We start from the raw sequence: 27,324 nt of genomic DNA on the forward strand, positions 1-27,324 counted from the left end.
GCACCGTTCCAAATGCAACCACCTATCAACGACCATACATAGATGCAATTGATCCATATTGCAACCAAAATAGCCATATTCCAACCCAATATAGGCGTCACGACAGGGTTGGATCCTAGTAGTGTGCAAGGGCACCCCCCGAGGACATCTTATCTCATACCAAGCAATACAATCTATGCGTACACTACAAGGTTTTGTCACTAGCGTCACGACACGAAATCATTGCAATAGGGGTCGTTTCATTGCAATAGCGAGCTATTGCGACGATTTTATGTTGTTGCCTTAAAAATCATGTCGTTGCGTAAACTTGCGTTGTAATAGGGTATTACAATGACACAGGAAGCCATGGGCATAAGGGTGAGTTGTTGCAACGATGTGTGTCAGAGTAACACAACTAGGTTTTGTCACTAATGCCATGTTTTTTTTTGCAACAGGCGATTTTCGTTGCAATACATAGGGGTTATTACGACAATAGTCCTTGTTGGTTGTAATTGGGTGCCATATTGCCACCATTTTTGTAGCATTGTGATTACAATTTTAGTGGTTGCAATAGGTATGCTATATCGCAACGAATATATGTTGGTTGTAATTGCGGCGACGTTATTGCCATGCTATTTTATAGTGGTGGCAATAGTTGTCCATATTGCAACGATTATAACACGTTGTGATAAGTACTATCGTGCGTTGCAGAAGAGTCTTAGATATAGCAACGAACACGGTGTCATTGCAAAAGAAATCTTGGTTATTACAATGAAAATGGTGTTGTTGTAAAAGAAATCATGGTTATAGCAATGAAAATAGAAAATGTTGCAAATGAGTCTTAGATAGGGCAACACTAATATGAATCGTTGCAACTAGTATTAGATATAGCAATGAAAATGATATTGTTGCAACAGAAATCTTGGTTATAACAACAAAAACTCGAATCGTTGCTAGACAGAAGGTGCTATTGCAATAATATATAGTCGTTGCAATGTGGGGGAATGCATGGTTGCAATAGATGAGTTTGTGGGTGCCGCCAGCTTGGTTATGTTGGTGGGCTTTTATTTTGGCCCACACATATGGCAGGCCTTTCTTTCAGGAGCTGAGAGGCCTAATCCTGATCTATCTCCTAGCGTCGCGTCCCCTCCTCCTCTGCACGACTCCGCCCCTTCTTCACATGATGCTGCCTTCGTCGCACGATCGCCACCTACCGTCATCTTTGTTCCCTAGCGCACGAGTTGCCGAGTGCCAAGGAAGAGTCTGTCGGTGTTTTAGACCAGCAACCCGCCTAGGGGGTACCCTAGGTGGTCTTTTATGCGGTAAGGGTCATCGAGAATCAAGGAATCAATGGTGACGCAAGGAACACGATTTAGAGAGGTTCGGGCCGCTAGATCGCGTAATACCCTACGTCCTGTATGTTGATTTATATTGAGGTATGTTGAGATGTGTATGTCTGTTGGGTCTTGTCTGAGGGGGGGGGTCCCTGCCCGCCCTTATATGCACGGGAGGGCAGGGTTACAAGTCTGAGTCCTAGTCGGGTACTATTACAGAGTTCTACTCGGTAACGGCCCGAGTAGTCTTCCATAAACATACTTGACTAGTCCGAGTAGGATACACCCATCCTTGTTTTGATCTTGTCTGAGTACGTCCCTTGATGGGCCGTCCAAGGCCTACTCGTGGACCTGGGGTCTAGGCCCGACAAGCCCCTGAGTACTTTGTAGTCGTGCGCCATAGTCTTGGGCACTGCGGGCACTATCCGAGTAGCTAGTCGTAGAGGTTGCAGACTGAAGTGCTCGAGTACTGTCGCGTGGCTGGAAGGTACTCTTTTTGCTCCTTCGAGTTGTTTCTATCCCGAGTAATTTTATATGGTAGTGCGATGTCAATCGCACTCCATATGGAGTAGCCCCGAGCCTTAGGTTGAGTCGAAGAGTTAGGCTTAGGGTCAAACCAGCTTTTGTCCATTTTACCCTTGGAGATCTTGGGAAAAGAAAAAACTGATCAACGGGTACAGTACCCCCAGCCCCCGAGCACTTAGGCGATCTTTGTCGTTGAAGTGGTCAGCAGTCCGTTGAATAGAGTAGCTGTTGGATGTTTAAGGCGATTAATACGCAATTAATCTGTTTGTTGCGCAACCGACACGTGGAAACCGGAGCTGGCGGAGATAAAACTAGAAGGCCCCCTTTCGGTTGTTGTTACGCCGTACGGTAATCAGATCTCATTTTCTTCCTCCTCTGCGCCTCCGCTCTGCGTTTCGCCGCCGCCAGTGCCGTCGCCGCCGCTATTGCCACCTTTTGAGAAAGATCCGAGTATGAGCTCCTTCTAACTTGAGGTTGAGTCCGTCGAATGCGCACCAAGAAGATGGGCAAGAAACCCGAGAAGATCCAGGGCAAGGCTCCGGCGACGGGCAAGGTGAAATCCAAGAAAGGGAAGGAGCTGGTGCTGCCGGCGCCGAAGGTGGGGCCGACGAACCAAACTACGCCGCCGCCGCCTGGGGCAACCTAGCAACACTCGGTGCTGAAGGAGGAAGCGGTCCAAGCACTAGTCGATGCAAAGCTCCTTCAGCCGAAGGAGATTCTTGAGTGGCGCCCCGCGTTTCCCAATGCGTGGTAGTTTAAGGAGCATCCAGGCGAGACAGTGATGCTCGCACATTTTGTGGAAAGGGGGTTGGCGGTGCCCACCTCCAACTTTTTCAGAGGTATTCTCGAGTATTATAAACTTTAGCTCGTCCATTTGAATCCCAATGGTGTACTGCACATGTCTATTTTTGTACACCTTTGCGAAGTTTATCTGGGAGTTCCTCCAAGCCTCGAGTTTTTTAGGAAGTTGTTCCATTGTAAGCCTCAGCCGAGTGCCCAACGGACGGAAGTCTTTGGAGGCGCCGGGTTCCAACTCAGGAACTCGAGCACGTATATTGAGTATAACCTGACCGACTCCCACGGGGAGTGGAAGAAAAGGTGGTTCTACATAGGGAACCATGAACCTCGCTTTCCTGTGGTGACTGGTCACGCGCCCAAGCATGAGGAAAACTAGGTGAGCGAGCCCGAGGACACCCCTGAGCTCGATCACCTGATGCAGTAGATCACCGAGTTGAAGGCACTCGGTTTGACTGGAATCAACGTGGCGGCCAACTTCCTGAAGAGAAGGGTCCAGCCACTTCAACAACGTGCTCACTCAGGAAGTGAGTATGTAGGTCTAAAGGATCCATCGCGTATGTCCGATGAGGACATATCCGATGATGACGTAGAGGCGCTACTGGCTATGTTTTTTAGGAACTATCAGGGAGTACCAGTAATACCTGCAGCCCTTCGTCAGTATGACGCCTAGTACGAGCCAGAAGTGGTATGTCTTTTGCTCCTGACTTGTTCTCTTTTTGACTTATGTGATACTTGTTGCTGATACCGACTTGTTGTTTGTAGTCTCGAGTTCTTGCCAGCTACTTGGCGCAGTCGGAAGAAGAGTTGGAAGCTTTTGTCGAGGAGTCGGAGGACGAGCCTTCTCCTCCTATTAAGAGACGCAGAGTAGTCCGCAAGATGTCTGCGGCTAAGTCTGCTTCAACTCCTAAGAAGTCTCGAAGTACCAAGGTATGTAGTCGTGAACTTGTCTGTTACTGATGGATTTGAACTTGTTATTGATGTGGCGAATTTTGTTTTTGTTCGTAAAGGCTGTAGATACGGCGCTTGGGGAAGATGAGGCTGTTTCTGAAGAAATGGCCGTGACCGTCCCAGAAGTTGGTAATGTGTCTGTTGACATGGTGCCGGAGGAGGCGCCATCAACAAAAACTGGAGTAGCCCCCGAGCTATCCGCGCCTACTCCATCGGCTGCCATGCTGCCCGTTGCTGACCAAGCGGTCTTGGGGTTGCCTGCTGGAGTAGCGGGCGTTGCAAAGGAGGTGTCGCCAGTACTTGCTACTGCTACTTTGCTATCCAATGTGATCGCCAGTGGTAAGCGTTGTCCCTTCCGATTGTATTTGTTTGAGTAGTACTGTAGTATTGACTTCGGTTTTGTAGGCCTTGGCGAGAAGACAGCGCTGGTGATTATTCCCGCGGCTCCTAGTACTCGGCCGCCTGTCGCCGAGAAGAAGCGTGTGCGACTACCGCCACGTTCAACCCGGTGAGCTTTCTTGTCTGTTTGAATGACGTTGGGTTGTCTTGAAATCATGTAGTGACGCTTTTTGGTGCAGAGATGCAGAGGAGACTATCCCTGTAGAGACAGGGGTAGTGCCGGATCTCTCGACTACAATATCTGTTCCTTTGGAGGACTTGACTGTTGAAGAGGTACCTGAGGTTGACGCCGGTCATCTTGGAGCTACTATGTTGATGCTTCAAGACGTAATTCTCTCGGTGGAGGTTCCCGCCGCTGCATCGGGCTCAGGAGGTGCTGCCTTATCGTCATCTACCGGCGGATCGCTGGCCGTAGTGGATGTTGAAAAAGCCAAACAAGCGACTGCTCCAGGTATGTCTCTGTAGTCTTTTTATTGTAGTCGTAGCCGGTAGCTGATATGATAAATGTTGTAGGTGCTACTCTGGGTACGATTCCTCATCTTGTGGAGAGTACCCAAAGACCAGTACTTAGCCTGCCCTCTGAGTTGGAGTTCCAGAGGGCCATCGATGTTTTCTGGGGCTTCCAGGTTGATTTCCTTATTGAGTTTGTTGCATGACCTGAGTAGTTGTGAGGCTTTGAAACTCACCACACCATACTCGGATTTTTTCAGGAAAGAAGCCATCAGCTGGAGCAGGAATGTGCCCGACTGACAGAAGCTCTGCGGGTTCATGAAGTCGGGGTGAAGTCCTTTGCCGTGGAATGCGCGGATCACGCGGTTCTGCAAGAAAAACTGGAGAGTCGCTACAAGTCCTTGAACAAGAAGTATCAAGGTAAGCATTTCGACTACTTTGGGTGTGTCCAACTGTATTTGGCTGTGGCCTGAGTTCTTTGTTTTGTAGAGCTCAAGAAGCAGGAAGCGGCTGCAAGGAGCCAAGTCATCGACTGGAGAAACGCTCAGACCGAGTGGCAGATGAAGCCGAACATCTTCGGGCCGCGCTGATAGAAGCACAGGCTGAGCGGCCGAAGACTTGGTGAACGCCATAGCCCTCGTGGAGGAAGGCGCAGGGCCGCAATCGCTAGTCGAGCGACTAAGAGCTGCCCCGAGTAAAGTGGCGGGACTTTGCAAGACTGTTTGCAAACAGGTTCTTGCAGTTGTGAAGTCCTACTACCCGAGGGCAGACTTGGTGGCAGCTGGTGATGGCGTGGTTCGCAACTACACAGAGGAAGCATATACACAGTACCTCGAGGAGGCGGAGCCTATTGCATCCAAGATGTCGGAATTTGTATCCTTAGAAGAGCTTTGAGCTTTTGTATGTACTCTTGTATTTGTGTCGAGTACTTTGATACTTTTGAATATCAAGCCTTTGAATTTGTTGTTTGAAGTTTGTTGTCTTGCAAAAAGTAGTTTTACTCCATTTTGTCCAACCCAAAGTGATGAAGTCGGCTGGGCCTGACCCTCTATGGGAGAATCTTCGTCTCGCCCGACCTTGAGTCTTGGGGTCGGTTAAGCCTGACCCCTTCGAGGGTGAAAACTCTGCCTCGCCCAACCCTGGGTCCTTGGGTCGGAGTAGTCCAAGCCCCCGAGATGTAGGCCATGCTTGGCTTGTAGTAGTCCCGAGTGTCAAGTAGGTGTAATGCTGTCGAGTACTCGTCATTTGAGGGACATGGGTGTACTGTACTCCTTGCGTGTGGGCCCTTCCTCTTGTGGTCGGCAGACCTGAGTGGCCTCGTGATATAGTAAAAGCCTAAGGTTTAAATGCAGCCCGCCAGTAGGCAGTTGCTTGTAGTCTTCGTGTATTCCAAGTACTTGTACTCGTATGTAACCTGATGTACTCTTGTTTCAGTAAAGAAATATTGATACGGAGATTTTGTACCAGGGCAATGATCCTTGTTGAGCTGAAAACTCTTGTCGAAGCTGAGATATCTTGAAGTCGGTAGTCGGGCAGTTGGCCCGAGTAGTTGTCATGAGTTATTGCCTTGAAGCGATTACTCAGGTGCTGCTATGGGTAATAGTGACAGAGATGTTCTATATTCCAGGAGTTTGGCACTTGTTCTTCTGAGAGCTCTTGGAGTCTGTAAGATCTGGGTCCCGTAACCTTTGAAATGATGTAAGGACCTTCCCACAGTGAATTGAGTTTATGCAATCCTGACGTGTCTTGGATACGCTTAAGGACCATATTGCCCGAGTTGAAAGATCTTTCCTTGATGTTGCGGTCATGGTAACGCCTTAAACCGTCAAGGTATCTGGAAGATTGCACTAGTGCTGCGCATCTTGTTTCTTCTAAACTGTCTATATCTGTTCGCCGTGTTTCTGTTGCAAGTTCTTCGTCGTATTGTTCAACGGATGGTGATTGCCACATGATTTCGGCGGGTAGTATGGCTTCCGAGCCATATACCAGAAAATAGGGTGATAGCCCCGTAGTCTTGCACGGTTGGGTACGTAGGCCCCACAAGGCATTGGGTAACTCTTTGAGCCATCTGCCACCTTTGGTGTTGCCAACGTCATGTAGTCGTTTCTTCAGAGCGTCGAGTATCATGCTGTTAGCACGCTCGACTTGTCCGTTGGCTCGCGGGTGAGCAACCAAGACATAGCGGACGTCGATGCCGCTGTTCTCGCAATATTCCCAAAAGTCGTGATTGTTGAAGTTTGACCCTAGGTCTGTGATAATCCTGTTGGGAAAACCGTAGCGGTGTACGAGTTCGTCCAAGAAGTCGAGGACCCGGTCTGCCTTGGGGCAAGTGACTGGTTTGACCTCGATCCATTTGGTGAACTTGTCGATTGCCACGAGTACTCTGTTGAATCCTCCTGGCGCAGTTGGTAACGGACCTATCATGTCGAGCCCCCAGCAGGCAAATGGCCATGTTGGAGGTATTGTGACTAGCTTGTAGGCCGGTACATGTTGCTGTTTTGTGAAGAATTGACAACCTTTGCATTTCTGAACTAGTTGTTTGGCGTCGGCCAGAGCCATTGGCCAGTAGAAGCCTGCTTTGAAAGCCTTGCCAACTAGTTTCCTTGAAGAGGTGTGGTTGCCGCAGATTCCTCTGTGAATCTCTTCTAGGATTTCTTGGCCATCTTCTCTGGTGACGCACTTCATGAGTACTCCAGATGATGCACCTTTCCTGTAGAGCTTGTCTCTGACTAGAACGTAATTCTTTACTCGCCGGGAGATTTGCTCAGCTTTATTCTTGTCGGATGGTAACTGGTGATCTTTGATGTAGTCGATGGAGGGTGTCCTCCAGTCGACTTCTATCATCATGATTTCTTGAGAGACGTCAGTAGCCGAGACTACTGGTGGTGTGACTTGTTTAGGTATGGACGGCTTGCGCAGTTCATGTACGAAAATTCCTGTTGGAACTTCTGCATGAGTTGAGCCCATTTTGGATAAAACGTCAGCGGCAACGTTGTTGTCGCGGATGATGTGATGAAACTCCAAGCCTGAGAATTTGTTTTCCAGTTTACGGACTTCTTTGCAATAAGCGTCCATGTTGTCCTTGTTCCGGTCCCACTCGTCATTGACCTGGTTTATAACAACTAGAGAGTCGCCGTACACCAGTAGTCGTTTGATGCCGAGGGAGATTGCGAGGCGAAGGCCGTGTAGGAGTGCTTCGTACTCGGCTTCATTATTAGATGCTTCCCAAAATATTTGCAGCACGTACTTGAGTTGGTCTCCCTTGGGAGAGATGAGTAAGACGCCTGCGCCGGCTCCTTCAAGTTTGAGGGATCCGTCGAAGTACATTACCCAATGTTCTGGTCGTTCGACTGGTGTTGGAACTTGATTTTCAGTCCACTCAGCTATGAAGTCCACCAAAGCCTGAGACTTGATGGCTGTCCTTGGCTTGAAGTTCAAAGTGAGAGCTCCGAGTTCAACTGCCCATTTGGAGATTCTACCCGTGGCATCTCTGTTATGGAGAATTTCACCGAGTGGGAAATCAGAGATGACTGTGATGTTGTGCTCTTGGAAGTAATGGCGCAACTTCCGGGAGGTGAGCAGAATAGCATATAAGAGCTTTTGTATCGGTGAATACCGAGTTTTGGAGTCCGAGAGTACTTCGCTGATGAAGTAGACAGGTCGTTGTTCCTTGTAAGCGTGGCCCAGTTCAGACCGTTCGACTACTATTGTTGTGCTGACGACATGAGTAGTAGCGGAGATGTATAGGAGCAAGTCTTCATTCGGAGAGGGAGCGGTGAGTACAGGAGGCTTTAACAAAAAGTCTTTGAGTTGTGTTAATGCCTCATCTGCCTTTTCCGTCCATTTGAACTTGTCCTGGCGTTTGAGAAGCTTGAAGAAGGGTAGTCCCCATTCTTCAAGTCTCGAGATGAACCGGTTGAGAGCGGCCATACAGCTTGTGAGTTTCTGCACATCCTTAGTGCTGGCTGGTGCCTGCATGTTTGTGATGGCAGATATTTTCTCCGGGTTGGCCTCAATGCCGCGATGGCTAATGATGAACCCGAGTAGTTTACCGGAAGGTACTCCAAAGATGCACTTAGTAGGATTGAGTTTCCATCGGAAAGCGTGGAGACTAGAGAAAGTTTCCTCCAAGTCAGCAATGAGTTCCTCCCAGTTTCTTGTTTTGACGACGACGTCGTCGACATAAGCTTTGATATTGCAGTGAAGTTGCATTTTTTAGTCTGAAGGACATTGTTTTGTAGCAGAAAGCTCCGAAGGGCGTAATGAATGTTGTTTTGGCTTGATCTTCTTCTTTGAGGCTTATCTAGTGATAGCTGGAGTAGCAGTCGAGAAAGCATAGCAAAGCGCACCCAGCTATGGAGTCAACCATTTGATCGATCCTGGGTAGCCCGAAAGGATCTTTCGGGCAGTGTTTGTTGAGGTCGGTGTAGTCAACACACATTCTCCATTCGTTGTTTTTCTTACGAACAAGCACGGGATTGGCGAGCCAGTCAGGATGAAAGACTTCTTTGATGAACCCTACCGCGAGTAGCTTGGCTAACTCTTTTTTGATTGCTTCTCATCTGTCCTGAGCGAACCGGCGCAGTCGTTGCCATTTTGGAGTAGCTTTTGGATCGATGTTGAGAGAATGCTCGATCAGTTCCTTGGGCACACCTGGCATGTCAGCCGGCTTCCAAGCGAAGATATCATGGTTAGCCTGAAGGAAACTGATGAGCGCGAATTCCTATTTAGGATCTAGCCCTATTCCGATCAGGGCTATCTTGGAAGGATCATCGGTCTGGAGGTCGACTTATTTGAAGTCCTGCTCACTGGTGGGTTTCACCTTTGTGGACCCCGACTTGTTTTCCGGGATCTCTAGTTCAGTTGGATGGAGCTTCTTTGAAGCTGTGAAGACTTGCTGCATGGGACTAGGAGATTGAGTAGTCGCAGCAATTTCCACGGCTTCGGTGTCGCATTCGTAGGATCTCCAGAGATCTCCTTGTAGTGTGAGCTCCCCCTTGGGGCCTGGCATTTTGAGTACCAGGTAGACATAATGTGGTATGGCCATGAACTTGGCGAGTGCTGGCCGTTCGAGTATAGCATGATAAGATGTCTCGAAGTCGGTGACCTCGAATCTGATGTACTCGGTGTGGTAATGTTCCTTAGTTTCAGAGGTGACCGGAAGGACAACTTGTCCTAGTAGTATAGCTGCGTTTCCGGGCATAATGCCGTAGAAAGGTGAATCCGTTGGGGTAAGCATTTCAATGACGTCGAGGCACATCTTCCTTAATGTCTTGGCAAAGATAACATTGAGGCCACTTCCGCCATCGATGAGTACTTTGGTTAACTTTGATCCTGCCACAACTGGATCCAGGACTAGTGGGAAACGGCCTGGTTCTAAAAATTTTGTCCATTGATCTTTTTTGCTGAAATAAATTGGAACTTCTAACCATTTTAACGGTGTGGGATCTGTTGGCTCGATGGCCATGATCTCCCTGAGTACGAGTTTGTTGGCTCGCTTGGATGCAGTGCCTGGGATACCGCCGAAAATGACGTTGACGGTTTTTGAAGCTGTTTGGAAGTCGCCTTCCTCATCTTCGTCGTTGCGGGCTTTATTTTTACCCTTATTTCTGTTCTTGGTGTACTCTTCAGGGGGTGGTGGTGCGGGTAAGTCTTGCATGACTCGGTGCATGCTGTAGCAGTCTATCACCGAGTGCTTGCTAGTCGGATGCCATAGGCACTGCTTTTTGAGTAGCTTTGTGAAGGTTGGCCCTTCGTCGTTTCTGCGTTGTCCCTTTTTTCCGGAGCTGGTCATGGTGGCAACGGTGTTGTCGGGCTTCCTTTTGCGACTGCTTTGTCTTCTTCATCAGCCCACTGTTGCACCATGATTTTGAGTTCTTTCACATCAGCTGGTCATCGGTGACCGAAGTCTTGGTATGTTCGTCGATCATAGAGTCCATTTTGGAAGCACTCAATCACGTCTGTTTCGGAGATGTCAACTATGGTATCCTTCTTTTCGAAGAACCGTCGCAGATAGTCACGTAAGGTCTTGCCTTCTTTTTGCTTAATTTGTCTTAAGTCGATCTTGTTGCCTGGTCTAGCCATGGAGCCGGCGAAGTTGTTGGTGAAAGCCTTTGTCAAGTCTGCCCAAGAATCAATGGACTTGGGTTTGAGTGACTCAATCCAGGTCAGTGGTGCAGGTTCCATGCATATGGGGAAATGGATAACTTTGGTGTCATTGTTGCCCCCGGCTGCTTGGACGGCTAGCGAGTAACAGCGTAGCCATTGAATTGGGTCTTGCTTGCCGTCGTACTTGGTGATTCCGGTTGGCTTGAACTTTATCGGGTAATTTTGTTTTCATTACCCGGTTTGTGAAAGCAGGGAAATGGTTGTAGCTGTCGACTTCTTGTCTGCACCGACTGTTGAGAATTTCTTGCAAATCACTGAAGTTGGACATTTCGTGGATCTTCTGAGTAGGGAAGATGCTTTTAACCGAGTTGGTGCAGCTGACCTCACCAACATCCTTATGTCGAGTAGGAGCTTTATGCTTGCTTGACTGCATCATCATTTCGTGGGGCGGCATTTTTGTCTGCAGCTCCCCTGCTACCTTCTTGATGAGATGTGATACGAGGAACAGACGGGATTGGTGATTCTTTGTTGAGTAGCTTGTAAGCTTGCTCCGCGAGTTGTGCGATCAGTCCGTTGCCACGCTGCACGAGTTGAGCTGTGGCTGCGTTATCCTTATCCTGAGGCATCAATGTTGTTAAAAGGTTGATTGAGGCGATAGCCGCGAGTGGAGTATTGTGCTCCTGAGCCTGGACTGCGTTGAAAGCCCTTTCAAGATTTGTAATGGGAATATTTGTAGCCATCGACTATCGTCGCTTAGCTCGAGTGGCATTGCACACCCTTCGTTGGTTGCGCTGCTCGGAGGTTTCACCGTGAGGGGCATCAGCTGTAGACTCATCTTCGGAGATGTTGTCAAGTTGTGCTAATCGCCTGGGCATTCTGTTCTGGCTAGTACCCGGGTTATTATTCTTAGTAATAACAAGTATCTCCCTGTCCGGGTAGTAGCTTCCGGAGCTTGATGTTGCAATCTCTGTGTAATTTTCCTCGCAGTTGGAAGTGAGTGGAGCGCCTTCTTGATATGGTAGGTTGTCTATATGGGCGACAAGGCGCGAGTCGTAGTCACGGTCGAGAAGAGATGGTCGCAATCCCGGCCAGTGGACAAATCTGCCTTGTGATGTCGAAGTTATTACCAACCCTTGGGCTGGACCAGATAATTGTATCTCTAGTGAATAGGATGAGTCGGGGTCGACGTCTTCATCATGCCCGAGTTCAACTTGGGTTCGAGCAAGAAAACCTTGGTGGACTTTGGTTGTGTTGTGGAGTCCGTGCGGGAACTGCTTTGAAGTCGAAACTAACTTGGACGCTGACTGGGATCGACGAGTCCGAAACGAGTCCGACCTTGAGTTTTGGGGTCAGCTGAGGGTTGGAGTAGTCCGAGGCGAAGTCGAATCCGACGCGTAGTCGAACTCGATCTCGTCAACTTTGAAATCTTGATTTTTTCTGATCAGATTTTCTAGTTTCTTCTCCTGAACGTCGACGATTTGGCGCCGGAACGATCTCGAGCCTTCGGCGATGCAAAGCCAGGATCCGAAAACAAAGGTGGCGCCGCTTTCGATGAATAAAATGGGCCTGATGATGACCTTTGCCATTGAGTTCGCGCTGGGAAACTCGATGAGCGCCCCTACCTGGCGCGCCAGCATTCGATGTTTTAGACTGGCAACCCGTCTAGGGGGTACCCTAGGTGGTCTTTTATACGGTAAGGGTTGTCGAGAATCAAGGAATCAATGGTGACGCAAGGAACACGATTTAGACAGGTTCAGGCTGCTAGATCGCGTAATACCCTACGTCCTGTATGTTGATTTGTATTGAGGTATGTTGAGATGTGTATGTCTGTTGGGTCTTGTCTGAGGGGGGGTCCCTGTCCGCCCTTATATGCACGGGAGGGTAGGGTTACAAGTCTGAGTCCTAGTCGGGTACTATTACAGAGTTCTACTCGGTAACGGCCCGAGTAGTCTTGCATAAACATACTTGACTAGTCCGAGTAGGATACGCCCATCCTTGTTCTGATCTTGTCCGAGTACGTCCCTTGATGGGCTGTCCAAGGCCTACTCATGGACCTGGGGTCTAGGCCCGACACAGTCCCCTTGTTAGTCCTCCACGATCTCATCGTCTCCCCTTCTTCTTCGCACGACTCCTCGCCTTCTTTGCGTGATGCTGCCTTCGTCGTGCGATCGCCACCTACCGTCGTCTTCCCTAGCACGCGAGTTGCTGAGTACTAAGGAAGAGTCCCCTTGTTAGTCCTCCACGATCGCTCGACACGGGACGACACGTGCATTGTCCGATTCCATCCTCTCAATGCAAGGTATAAAATCGATCCAGACCTATCACAAATAATGTGCATGCTGATAAACTTGAGTTCTTCAATTAGTATATATAGTCATTCAGTTTTTATAACACTTGTTGATAGTAATAATACCGATGGAGGAACCTATATTTTATGCAGGTTATTTAGGAGTTGTATAGTAGTACAAACATGTGCTTAAATTATTAGTTGGGTTTTTTGCAATATGGCACATGATCATGAGGATCGTAGTTGGATGAAATTGTCACATACAGATGTTGCGTGGCAAAACAGAGTTGCTAAATTCATTGAAGATACCTTTGATGGCACCTTTCCAGGACAGACTGCGCCTTATCCGTGTAGAGGATGTCGTCGCATGGCATATCAAAATAAAGAAGTTGTTGAGTTGCTCTTGAATACCAAAGGGTCTGATCCGTATTACAAAAAACAACATCATACTAGCAGATCTGCTAAACATATTGTTGTGGACGATGATGATCGGGGTGTTTTTGAAGGTGAAGAAGGTGATCATGATGATGGCATCTCATCCACTAAACTGCTTTCATCGCTAATTAGTGGTGCCATACATGGTGAAATTAGAGGTGGTAATATTGAGGAGCCAAATGAATCAGCAAGAAAATTTTTCAACTTAATGGATGAAGCTAGGAAAGAAGTATACCCAGGTTGCAAGGAGACTACCCAAATATCTTTTATTGTGAGGCTATATCAGATTAAGTGCATGTTTGGTATTAGCAACAATGCTCTAGAGCAAGTACTGTTATTATTCTGCCATGTGCTCCCCAAGGACCATTGTGTCCCAGATACTCTGGACAAAGTTCGAAAGGTAGTTCAAGACCTTGGCTTGGACTACCAAAAGATTCATGCTTGTGTTAATGACTGTGTGTTATTCCATGGAGAAGAGTACGAGAAGCTGAATGCATGTCCAAAATGTGGAGAGAGTAGGTGGAAAGATACATATTTAGCGTGTGGTGGTGATGGCACTGGTGGAGTAAAGAAGAAGCTCTTACCTCGTAAGATACTGAGGTATTTTCCACTTATTCCTCGACTGTAGAGATTATATATGAACGAGACCACATCGGCACATATGCGTTGGCACAAGGAAGAATTGGTTGAAGATGGGAAAGTGTGGCACCCAGCTAACTCAAAGGCATGGAGGCACGTAGATGCCAAGTATAGCGCATTTGCAATTAATCCATGTAATGTTAGGGTGGGACTTGCATCGGATGGCTTCAATCCATTTAGGATGTTGAATGTGACTTACACTACATGGCCAGTGATCCTTGTTCCTTATAACCTTTCTCCTTGGTTGTGCTTCAAACAATCCTATTGGATGATGTTGATGCTAATTCCTGGGCCTAAATCTCCAAGAATTAACATTGGTGTATATTTGCAGCCTCTGATCGATGAGCTTAAAGAGCTATGGGACAATGGAGTTGATACTTGGGATGCGGATAAAAAGGAAAATTTTACTCTGCGTGCAATGCTACTTTGGACAATTAATGATTTTCCTGCATATGCGATGTTGTCTAGTTGGAGCACAAAAGGCGGGTTTGCTTGTCCTTATTGTCACAAGGATACTCATTACTTGTGGTTAAAATATGGTTCAAAGCATTGCTACATGGGCCATCGTTGTTTCTTGCCTACGAACCACAGGTGGTGGAGGAACAAGGTTAGCTTCAATAACAAGGTAGAAATGAGGGAGACTCCAGTGCCCCTCAGTGGTGCACAAGTAGTGGAGCAGTACAAGAGTTTCAAACAAGTCACTTTTGGAGCGACTACTTCGAGGAAGAGGAAGCAGCACAATGAATATAATAGATGGCACAACTGGAGGAAGAAGAGTATTTTCTTTGACCTTCCTTACTAGGATTATCTGCTTATATGCCATAATATCGATGTGATGCATATTCAAAAGAATATATGTGAGAGCTTGCTAGGGACTATGCTTGATTTGGCTAGTAAAAGTAAGGATGGTGAGAAGGCTAGACTCGATATGCAAGAATTGGGTATAAGGCAGGATCAACATCTATTGTTCAACAATAAAGGAAAATACACTTTGCCACTAGTATTGTACAAGTTAGGTAATGGTCAGAAGGAAATTCTGTGCAATTTTCTTCAAGGTGTTAAGATGCCCGATGCTTGTGCCTCAAATATCAAGAGATGTGTTGATGTCAATGGTTTTAAGGTTGCTAGACTTAAAGGTCATGACTACCATGTTATATTACAAAAACTTTTACCCTTGGTGGTGCGCCAAATATTGCCTGAAGAAGTAGTGATCCCATTGATCGAGCTCAGCAGGTTTTCTAGTTCGGTATGTTCAAAGGAGCTTGGGGAAACTGAGATGAAAGAACTTACCAAATTGAATGGAGAGACCCTTTGTCGGCTTGAGATGATATTCCCTCCGGCATTTTTTTATATTATGATGCACTTACCAGTTCATATTGCTTGGGAGGCTGAACTTGGGGATCCTGTTTCCTATAGATGGATGTATCCAGTTGAGAGGTACCTACGTACCCTCAAAGGCTATGTGAGGAACAAAGCATGCCCAAAGGGTTCAATAGTAGAGGGGTACATCTCGGAGGAGTGCCTTACATTCTGTTCTCGGTTCTTTGAAGGTGTTAGTACAAAACTGAATCGGCCAAAGCGTCAACAAAGGAGCACAGTTAGTGAACCACCTGCTGGTCTAAGTGTATTTGCGAGCATGGACTTCACTAGAAAGAAAAGTAGTCATAGGCACAATATGGAGATACCTTCTCCTGATGACTTGCGCAGGATGAGGCACTACATAATATCCAACTGTGATGAGGCCACTCCATGGATAAAGTAAGCTACATGTAATCCTATGTGTTTTTTTATATTGTGTTCACTATCTAACTGACATAAGTTTATTATTTCATCAGTGAGCACATGGACAAATTGAGGAACACCAACTCGCATAATGTTGATAGAAGGCACAAGGCTGAATTTGTACATTGGTTCGAGCGTAAAGTGAGTCATATATATTTCTGTTCAATTTTATTCATCACACTTGAATATATTTGTTCGTAACATATTTTCCAAACATTTCTGAGTGTAGATCAGGAACCTACATGCAGAGGGAAAAACAGATGAAATGATTTATTCTCTGTCTCGTGGTCCAGAACAAATAGTTAGTGTGAGGAACAGGTGTTCCATCAATGGGTTTCTCTTCCGGACATCAGATGTAGAGAACAATCTATCAACACAGAATAGTAGTGTTGTCGTCAAGGGCAATGATGGCATGGAATGGTATGGAGTGATTAAAAAAATCATCATCCTTGATTTTCCTAACCAGCATGAAGTCACATTGTTCGAGTGTGACTGGTATGATGTTCCTACACCCACTAACAACAAATCCAGAGGGTACATTAAAGATAAATTTGGGATTATCGATATTGATACCACTCGGTTTCGCTACTCAGATGATCAATACATCCTGACAACACAAGCGGACCAAGTGTGTTATGTGAAAGGTGGGAAGAAAGGTACTAAATGGTGCAGTGTCCTCAAAATGAAACCTAGGACCCTGTTTGCCATGCCGAAAGTTGAGGACAGTGTTGGTGATACCAATGTGGACTCGGTTATCACAGGAGTGGAACAAATTAATGTTGAGGACCAGCAGAAGGCTTTGACAAACTGGATTAGGCCAGACGTGCAAGGGTTAAATGGTGATGCATCTGTACTTTAAAAGGTGGTGCCCATTCCTAAACTTGATCATGGGGACATATTAGAAGACGAAGATGATTGTGATGACACCTACATTGGTATAGAGTTGTTGCTCTAGTCAATATACCTGGAGAAGACGAAGATATTTTCTTTGTGTAATTTGGAGTTGCAAAGTTTACTTCATGTACTAATGTGCATTTGATTTCTAGAAAACATTAAGATATTATATATACCATGAACCATGAACTTTATCAAATGCTAAACCAGACAAGATAGAGCTCCCATACATAAAAATTACTTAATTCATATGAACTGCATCTAGTTTGATATAGTAGGTGCATGTCTCTCATGTTACCAAAATAAAGCAGAGGCATCCATTACTTCTACATCAACTAACATGTTAGCAACATAAACATGGTTCATGCCTCTCATGTTACCAAAATAAACAAGAAGCATCCACGACATGATCAACTAACATAACTCTTATAACTAAGAGTATTGATACTTCTACATCAACAAAGACTACTCTCTCGTCAACATTAGTCGTCCTTGCCTTCCACAGTGTAGAAATGGCCCTTCCGCAGCTTGCGCTTGATAGCAACGCGAAACTCTTCTATCTTCTCTCGCACCTGAGATTTTTGAAGGGGGTTACTTAGCATGTGAAAAAGATAAACTAACTAGATAAACCAAAATAGCACATAATAGAAACCAATTGATGATTAACTTAAAGGGTAGGAACATCACCTGCCTACCAGATAGCTCAGGTCCATTGGAGAGCTCATCATCGCTCCCCTGAGTGAGTGTCATTGTACATGACATCTTTGGGAAAATGACCTCGTAGGTATCTCCGGCGATCTTCATTACAGCGAAAATAGGGTCACAAAACTAAATAAAGTGTTGCTCAGTTGTACTAGGATCATGACATAGCAACACATAGTGTTAGAACTTATTCAAAATAAAGAACACATACTGGTTTGAGACTTGCTGGCATGTCTGGCCAGTCATATTGGACGTATGGCTCATCCTTGGAGGGAGAAGACTCGGTGTAGATGTGGCGGGCTCGAACCGGGTCACGCAGACTACTTACTCATGCCTATCATGAGATCGCAAAGTTTAACATTTCACTGAATCAAGAAATTAAATATGTGGTATACTAAATCTAATTTTCCAGCATCACCTCCTTAGGGATCGAGCGCCTTGGCCGACACTTGGTGGAGGTGCCAAGTCCATTCTTCTCCCCGATAGCCATGGTGGAAGCCATCCCCAGGATCATCTTCTTGAATCGCCTGGTGGCTTTGTCGCGCAGCTGCCAACTAGAGTTGTGCATCTTCTTGCGCTCAACCATGATGGGAAGGGAAGCGGAGGAGAGCGAGCGAGGCGCGCGTGCGGGATTGTGATGGGACATGTTGGGGGAGATAGGTGGGCATTGAAAGGGGGTGGAGATGAAGGGGCCATTCAGTTATGGAAGCGTACTCTCGAAGCGGGAGTCCACGCCTTCAGTTATGTAGGCCAGATATCACTGACATGTGGGCCTGGTAGCAATTGGGCCTACTCGGTAATGACACAAGTCACCCTGCAGACGAGGCGCAACAAGGAATGAGAGGGGACAATGAGTAGATTTTGTTTCTAAAAGCGTAGAGTACTTTTCATAGCAAGAGCCAGTGATATGCGATTCCCACGTGTATATGACATAGTGGGTCTAGCTTCCCACGAGCGCTGACGAGGAAGCGTATTCCTCGAGCGCACATTCGGGAACCGAGTGGGAGGAGGGAAAGGAAATAATTGGAGGAGATAGGGAGGATAATACGGAAGTGGGGAGGTTAAGATTCGATTTGTTCGCATAATGGGTGGGTTATTAGGCGGTAAATGGCTGCATGCAGGCGCCAACCCAATTTTCAGCAAAAAAAGAAAAGAAAAGGGGTGGGGGGCAGGGATCGAAGCTGGATCGTCGATTTATATTAATGTCGCAGATACCATTGAGTTACTGGTTGTTTTGTTTCACTTCTAGCTTTTCAACCTTGTTATACATAGTTTTGGACCGGTGTGTGACTGACCTGTGGGACCTACATGTCGTGGCCGGGTTCATATGCTGCTCTAGTTCAGTTCCTGGTGTTCTTCTTTTTTTATTTTGATTCATTGTGAATACGTTAAACGTGTTTAGATTTCGCATTTGTTGTCCAAATCCGTTGATTCTTTTTTCCAATTTCTCGGACAACTTTTCCCTTTCATGTGGTTTTATTTACATTGTGTTACCCGACCCTTTGTATTAACATTTTGTCATTTGCTTCAATATTTACTTACTCTACAATGAATGGAACTTTTTCGAATGTGTCCAATGTACCAGGGGCTTATAAATAGGAAAGTTGGAATCTTTTATGGTCCAATGTGTACCATATAGGTGTATCATATATATGGCATATCATGTTGAATGTCACACCTTCTTTGCCTTGAGGTGATTTCATGTGGGAGCTAAAAGACAATGTTTCGATGCAAATTGGTAATCGATCTCCTCAAGGACATGATTTATCGCACAAACCATTGAGGTACTTGTTCTTTTTGCAGCGTGACATCTTTACCAAGGTTTGGGTTTGTGACACCTAAATTGGCAAAAAATTTGGACTAAAAACTAGAAAAAATGAAGGAATATAAATTGAAAGAAAATGCAAAAAAAGGAAAGAGGGTGGAGGGCAGGGATCGAAGCTGGATTGTCAATTTATATTAATGTCACATACACCATTGAGTTATTGGTTGTTTTGTTTCACTTCTAGCTTTTCAACCTTGTTATACATAATTTCGGAGCGGTGTGTGACTGACATGCGGGACCCACTTGTCAGCGCCGGGTTCATATGCTGCTCTAGTTCGGTTCATGGTGTTCTTCTTTTTTTATTTTGATTCATTGTGAAAACGTTAAACGTGTTTAGATTTCGCATTTGTTGTCCAAATCCGTTGATTCTTTTTTCCAATTTCTCGGGCAACTTTTTCCTTTCATGTGGTTTTATTTACATTGTGCTACCCGACCCTTTGTATTAACATTTTTTCATTTGCTTCAATATTTACTTACTCTACAATGAATGGAACTTTTTCGAATGTGTCCAACATACCAGGGGCTTATGAATAGGCAAGTTGGAATCTTTTATGGTCCAATATGTATCATATAGGTGTATCATATATATGGAATATCATATAGGTGTACCATGTTCAATGTCACACCTTCTTTTGCTTGAGGTGATTTCATGTGGGAGCTAAAAGACAATATTTCGGTGCAAATTGGTAATCGATCTCCTCAAGGACATGATTTATCGCACAAACCATTGAGAACTTGTTCTTTTTGTAGCGTGACATCTTTACCAAGGTACACTTATCTAGGAGGAGTATGTCCTAGCATCGTGTTTGATCTATGTCATTTACCCGGTCCATAGCTTGGTCGCGCCACTTCCCACGAAGAGCCACCTTTTACCTAGGGAAACTCAAAAAGAATGTTGAGGGGCAAGGGGATTGATATCGAGACGTACATGACTTCATGCTAGGTACGAAAGCATGTGAAAGCTATCTTCATAATTAAGACTGAGTGTCATGTCAACCATCTACCATCTCGATCGGGGCATGTCATGCATGTTTTGCTGCATCACCGTGTAATGTGAGTCGTAGTCAATAGAGTTTTTGAGTACTAGGCCTGCGGTATGCAGTGGGACAGGACGGGATGGGATGTGGGAAGTTATTGCAGTATGCAGCGAGATGGGACAGGATGGGATGTGGGAAGTTATTGCAGGGCCTGTTCCAGCTATCGTCTGCCATACCCGAGAAAAGTCAGCGCCGCCTGATCTCCCCGTCTCCTCCGCTTGTTCTTCGGCAGTTCCCAATGCACGCTTGTTCTTTAGCAGTTCTCAATGCACCGGCAGCGGGGAGTATCTATAACTCCTCCTGTACCTGGGGAATATCTATAACTCCTCCTATACCTGGACCCCTCTCTGCAATCTCCTCGCCATATCGCAAAAAGAGGTTTTCAAGAACATGGCTTGTAGGCCGCCGGCGCCCTCTTCCACCGTTCCCTCTTAGATTTCGTGACCCTCCATGTCTCCACATTCATGGCATCGGGAAGGCAATGCTGATTGCTCACAGACCTCCCTATGGAGGTGCTCATTGACATCACCGACCACGTTGCTGCGACCTCCTTCTAGCCCATGGACGACCTCCACAACCTACGGGTGGTCTGCAAGGTCATGCACCGTGCGTGCAGTGACCCATCCATCGGACAGCGCGTGGCATTGCTCAGGACGTTCTGGGAGGATATGCAGTGGAACGAGCCGGATAGGTACTACGCCCTTCTCGCTCTGCTGGTTAGTGTGGGGAACCCGGAGGCCTGCACCATCAAAGGGATTGTAGATTTCTTCGCCGCCCCTAGCCATCCCTCCACGAGCTCTCCCGCGTCGTGGTGGGTAGGCACGATGTGGGGGCCTATTTATACGCTCTGATGATGTACAAGAACAACGGCAGCGCCGTAGATGATGACATTGCGAATATGTACATCCCCCGTGTTGAATGCGAGGATGGTTCGTCGGCGAGACGGAGCACAGGCTCAAAGAAGCTATGCAATGATGGCTGTTGGGTGTGCCACAAGGAGGCCGCCTACCTAGTTAACAGAGTTACGTGGCACGGGCATGGTGATCCGCTTCCACCAGCACCAGTTCACGACGACTTCTCGTGCGCTAGAGGCAACTGCGGCAAGGTTAAGGGCCGGGAACAAGCTATGCTTTTTTGTAACGAGGACTGTACGATATGCCACGAAATTGTGGCGTTCGAAAGGAGAATGGGGATTGATAACTAATTGTAGCGTTTCTTTTGCGTTTGCCTGATGATGTCCATGATTGGTTGGCTCAAGTTGTAGTGCTGGAACTATGTTTGTGGTTAATTTGGCTCAACTTGTAGTCACTACAAGGTTTTGTCTATCCAATGAAGTTGTATTTTCGCAATGTGCTTTTGTGTCTAAGCACACCTTATACCTCCCTATATATAGGTGTTATGATGTACCTATAAAAAGAAACCACACTTGGGTACATTCATTTCTCCTGGGATTTCAATTGTGGGACCCACTACATCCCGCCAGGTTGTGCCTCAAATTTTTAGTACTAGTGCAATGTTTCCTCAATTCTTTTTTTTCCTAAACCCTCAAATATCTCAATCTCCTCCCCACTTTTCCCCAAAACTGCGCCGGCTGCGCCAGGGGAGGCGACGGTTCCTCTCTGCCAAGCGACTCCATCCATGGCGACTTGAGGACCAATGGTGGTCACCCTTGGATGATGAGTGATTGACAACATTGTGTTGGTTTGATGTTGTTCTTGGCTTGGGATGTGTAGGTGTAGGATGCGGTGTGACGGCTGACGGCGTGCGGTGAAGGTCAAGCAAAAGGTTCATGCCGATGGACCAAGGGTGGTGAAGGATGAATGCGAGTAGGCTTGGACTGATGGACCTGAGGAGTCCGGGTGGAGTCATGGGCAGTCCACATGGTGCACGGAATGGCAAGACAACATGATGGTGATGGAGACAGCGTCGGTCGAGTCAAGCAGGATGGAGGCAAGTCAAGTAGGTGGCTCGGAGCTGGGAGCGAACGACTTGGAGACGTCAAAGGCTTGGTGGAGACCGGGCACGTGTCGACATTTAGGAGGTCGCGTGGTGGCCAAGCGAAGATGGACGGTTTGGGTGGTTTGGTGATATGAACCCGCTAGGGTTGATTCCCAATCCTTCGATGAGAGAGGCATGGATAACTCGATTGGTGGATGGAGACGACGTTCACGGCCCGACTACAGGCTTCCAAGCTGCGCCTTAGCAACTGATACACCACCTCCAATGGCTGCCGCGATCTTGTGGAGCGCGTCACCCGGCCACTAGGGCACTCGTCCTGCAAGCAATCGAAGAACAAGCAAGAACAAGTAGAACAAGCAACTCAATTGCAAATATGAAGATGAAAACTAATCTGATCTCATAAAGTTGGGGTTCTGAATCGAGTAGAACGGATGGTCTAGTCGACACACGCATCTACAAGGATGTAGCAATGGCTAAACTTTCAACAAAACAAAAACCACATCTATTTGTGGCGGCTCTAATCCTTATTAATGCCTAGGAGGATGACCAGGAGGGTGTTGGGGTCGTGCTCCAACCCTAGGACATATCCCTAATGGACCTAACTTGATACACAGGCCATTCGGCCAAAATAAGGTGACGCACCACCAGAAAACCTATCGGTAGTAAATTGGTCATTGCGACAGCCTCAGATCATATATAGTCTTGAGTCTAGATCCATGTGAAAATAGACTTCATAAAAAATCTGAGAAGTACTTGAACGCCCCAATTTGAGTCCGTATGCGACCGTGGTGACCATCACAAGTTGGTACTGTCCTGGAGTCCAAATCTAGCCTGCGCGAGTCCTTTTCCCGTTCGGACTTCTCCATGGTTCCTAACCAAAACAAGAGTGCACACATCTCCATGGTCTAAATAGGATGGACAGAAACTCAAGAGTGAACTTACTTGATGATTAAGTTGACGAGCACGGGCGCGAGTAATAGGACCAGAAACTGGTACTTGTGTAGGTGTGGATGTATCGTTGGTGTTGATGTCATCATCATCCTCCCTGTCTTGCATTTGAGTCATCCTCGACTCAAGCTCTTCTTATTCTCCCAAATATGGCTTCAAATCTGCAATGTTAAATGTGGGACTAAACCCAAATCGGCAGGCAGATCGAGCTTATATGCATTATCATTAACTTTCTCCAACACTTCAAAGGGTCTATCAGCCCGAGGCATCAATTTAGACTTTCGCAATTCAGGAAACCTATCCTTTCTCAAGTGCAACCAAACTAAGTCGCCAGGTTCAAATATTAGTTCCTTTCTACCTTTATCACCGGCAAACTTATATTTAGCATTAATATGCTCTATGTTTTCTTTAGTTGTTTCATGCAATTTTAACATCAATTCAGCACACTTAGTAGCATCAAAATTTAATTTTTCAGAAGATGGCAAATGCATCAAATCAATAGGAGCACGAGGCAAGAAACCATTTACAATCTGAAATGGGCACATCTTTGTAGTAGAATGCAGCGAACAATTATAAGCAAATTCAATATGAGGCAAACAATCTTCCCACATCTTAATGTTCTTCATGAAAACAGGCCGTAACAATGTAGACAAAGTTCTATTGACAACTTCAGTTTGACCATCAGTTTGGGGATGACATGTAGTAGAAAATAAAAGCTTAGTTCCTAGTTTTCCCCATAAAGTCTTTCAAAAATGACTAAGAAATTTAGCATCACGATCAGAAACAATTGTGTTGGGCACACCATGCAAACGAACGATTCTCGAAAGAACAAATCAGCAATATGGATAGCATCATAAGTTTTATGACATGGTATGAAATGTGCCATTTTAGAAAATCTATCAACAACCACAAACACACTATCATGACCCTTCCTATTCCTTGGCAAACCCAACACAAAATCCATAGAAATATGTTCCCAAGGAGCACTAGGAACAGGTAGAGGCAAATACAAACCGTGTGGATTTAATCGTGACTTAGCCTTGTGGCATGTCGTGCAACGAGCAACAAACCTCTCCACATCTCTTCTCATCTTTGGCCAAAAGAAATGACCAGCAAGGACGTCCTCCGTTTTCTTCTCTCCAAAATGCCCCATCAAACCACCTCCATGTGCTTCCTGTAGGAATAACAAACAAACGGAGCTAGCTGGAATGCATAGCTTGTTAGCTCTAAACACAAATTCATCACTAACGATGAATTTGTTCCATCCTTTTCCATCTTTGCAATGCAGTAACACATCTTTAAAATCAGCATCATTAACATATTGGTCTTTAATTGTTTCTAATCCAAAGATTTTGTAATCAAGTTGATTCAGTAAAGTATATCTCCTAGACAAAGCATCAGCAATAACATTCTCTTTCCCTTTCTTGTTCTTAATAACATAAGGAAAAGATTCAATAAATTCAACCCACTTAGCATGTCTACAGTTCAGATGTCCTTGACTATGAATATGTTTCAAAGATTCATGATCAAAATGAATAACAAATTCTTTGGGCCACAAGTAATGCTGCCATGTTTCTAATGTGCGAACAAGAGCATACAATTCCTTATCATAAGTAGAATAATTCAGAACAGGCCTGCTCAATTTTTCACTAAAATATGCAACAGATTTGCCTTCTTGTAACAAAACACCACCCAATCCAATTCCACTAGCATCACATTCAAGCTCAAAAGTCTTATTAAAATTAGGGAGTTGGAGGAGGGGTGCATGTGTCAACTTATCTTTCAGCATGTTGAAGGAGTTTTCTTGTACTTGGCCCCAACTAAAAGGCACTCCCTTCTTCGTAAGCTCATTCAATGGTGCAGCAATGGTGCTGAAGTCCTTCACAAAACGACAATAGAAACCAGCAAGTCCTAGGAAACTCCTGCAAAATGTTAGCAACAACAGGAGGCAAAGAATGTTGCATGTCATGAACCGAAATCAAAGCATCCTTGCATACCAAAGCATAGGCAACAGAAGTGGAAGCAACCAATTCATTAATATCAGATTTAGTAGCAAGCAAGCAATGTCCTTTCAATCTTATCTCATCTTTCTTACTACTAACAGATTTGACATTTTTTTCACTCTCGGTTTTAGTTTTCTTAGCTTCAGCAAGATCATCACGCACAATAGCTTCAGGAGACATAGGAAGAAAAATAATTTTCTTATCATGGTGTACAAGAGAATACTGATTTGATCTACCATGATGCATACAATCTGTATCAAATTTCCATGGTCTACCTAGCAGAATATGACAAGCTTCCATAGGCACAACATCACATTCAACAACGTCATGATATGATCCAATAGCAAAATTAATTCGCACCAATCTCGTTACCTTAACCTTACCGCTATTGTTGAGCCATCGAATATGATATGGATGTGGGTGCGGTTTGGTTGTAAGTGCAAGCTTCTCCACCATATCACTGCTAGCCAAGTTGTTGCAGCTACCTCCATCAATTATCAAACGGCACGAATGCTCTTTAATGACACACTTTGTTTGGAACAATGTATGCCACTGATTTTGCTCCACCTTCTCCATTTGTGTGCTAAGCACACGCTGCACAATGAGGCTCTCATAATGATCTGCATCCTCTACACCAATCTCCTCTTCTGGTTGTTCCTCACTACCTGCATGGTCAGCAGCAAGGAAAGCGAGTGTATCTTCATCAAAATCACTAGCAGAGGAATACCCACCATCTTCTTTGACCACCCAAACACACTTGCTAGGACAGTCACGCTGCACGTGTCCAAAGCTCTTGCATCGATGGCACTGAACATCTCTTGTTCTACCCGTGGATGCAACCGAAGTGGTACTAGTGGCTGGTTTCTGGGCAGTCTTGGTTCCTGAATTTGTGGGAGGAGCACGTTGCTTGTCACTGGACAGAGATGGTGGTGCCGGCCGACTCGGAGACGGAGCAGGTGGAGGTGCACGTCCGGTCAAAGAGGTAGTCGTGCATGGCTGCCATGATGTAGATTTTCGTGCAGAAATATTAGTCTTGGTGCTAGCACGTCGCCCTTGCACTGCCCTTTCAGTTTTACAAGCAAGATGAAACAAACAGGTTACATTAGTATAATCTTTATAAGCAAGGATGTCCTGAATTTCACGGTTTAAACCACCCAAAAATCTATCCATAGCAGGTTCCTCACCCTCCTCTAAGTTACAACACAGCATACCCATTTGTAACTCCTGATAATATTCTTCTACACTTTTAGCACCCTATCTCAATTGTTGCAACTTATTTAAAAGATCATGTGCATAGTAAGAAGGAACAAATCTAACTTGCATGACCTGTTTCAAAGCATCCCATGTTTGTGGCATGTTATTAGGATTTTTCTTGCCATGTTCTATCCACCAAACAGAAGCAAAATCAGTGAACTCACTAGTGGCAGCCCTAACACGTGTATTTTCAGGAAACTCATGACATGCAAACTTTTGATCAACAGCAATTTTTCCAAGTAATATACGCATCAGGATTATATTTACCATCAAAAGGAGGTATCTTAAATTTTATCTTACTGAAAGCATCATCATTATTATGTACCTCGTGTCGTCAGTAACCACCCATACCTCTGCGATTATTGCATAGTCGTCGACGATCATGAGCATCTGGGTCATCTTGTTCAGTATCAGCATCCCAATTGTCCTCGACACGCTCATCCTTGTTGTTATCTCCATCATATCCATTAGTGGTTTTGGCGTGCATCTCATCAAAGCGCCTCAAAATAGCAGCAAGGCTTTTGTCAATACGAGCGACTAACGTCTCCAACCCTGTAAGCTTGGTGTTGGTGGCAAGCTGCGTGGCGTACAACTGCCCAATCTTCTCATTCGTCGCCTGCAAATCATCATCAAGCCCCTCGACGTGCCCCTTCACTAGCTTTTCAAAATGTTGTATGATGCCCTTGGTGCGGGGAGAATGTGGCATATTCTGACTATCCTCTGATCCTGTCATGGTTAGACAAACAAAGGCAACAAGAAAACAGGTGAAGAAATAAAAACCCTACAGCCATTAGGATGTAGCTACTGCAAGGCGCTCACTCTCAACCTGTTACACAAGCTCTTACCAATTCTTACCTTGCTCAATAGGGGGTACGGCTATCAACAAGTCTGCAACCGTGGAATGAAGTGTATCGGTGCCGCAACAATAGGACCTGCCAAGCTGTAGTCAAAATATATGGAGCTATAGGTGGGCTGAAGCAAGGAAGTACTAGCACCACATTAGTCACAAAAGCAAGTT

The sequence above is a fragment of the Setaria italica genome, chromosome VIII, assembly GCF_000263155.2.
Source record: "Setaria italica strain Yugu1 chromosome VIII, Setaria_italica_v2.0, whole genome shotgun sequence".
NCBI classification, from domain to species: Eukaryota; Viridiplantae; Streptophyta; class Magnoliopsida; order Poales; family Poaceae; genus Setaria; species Setaria italica.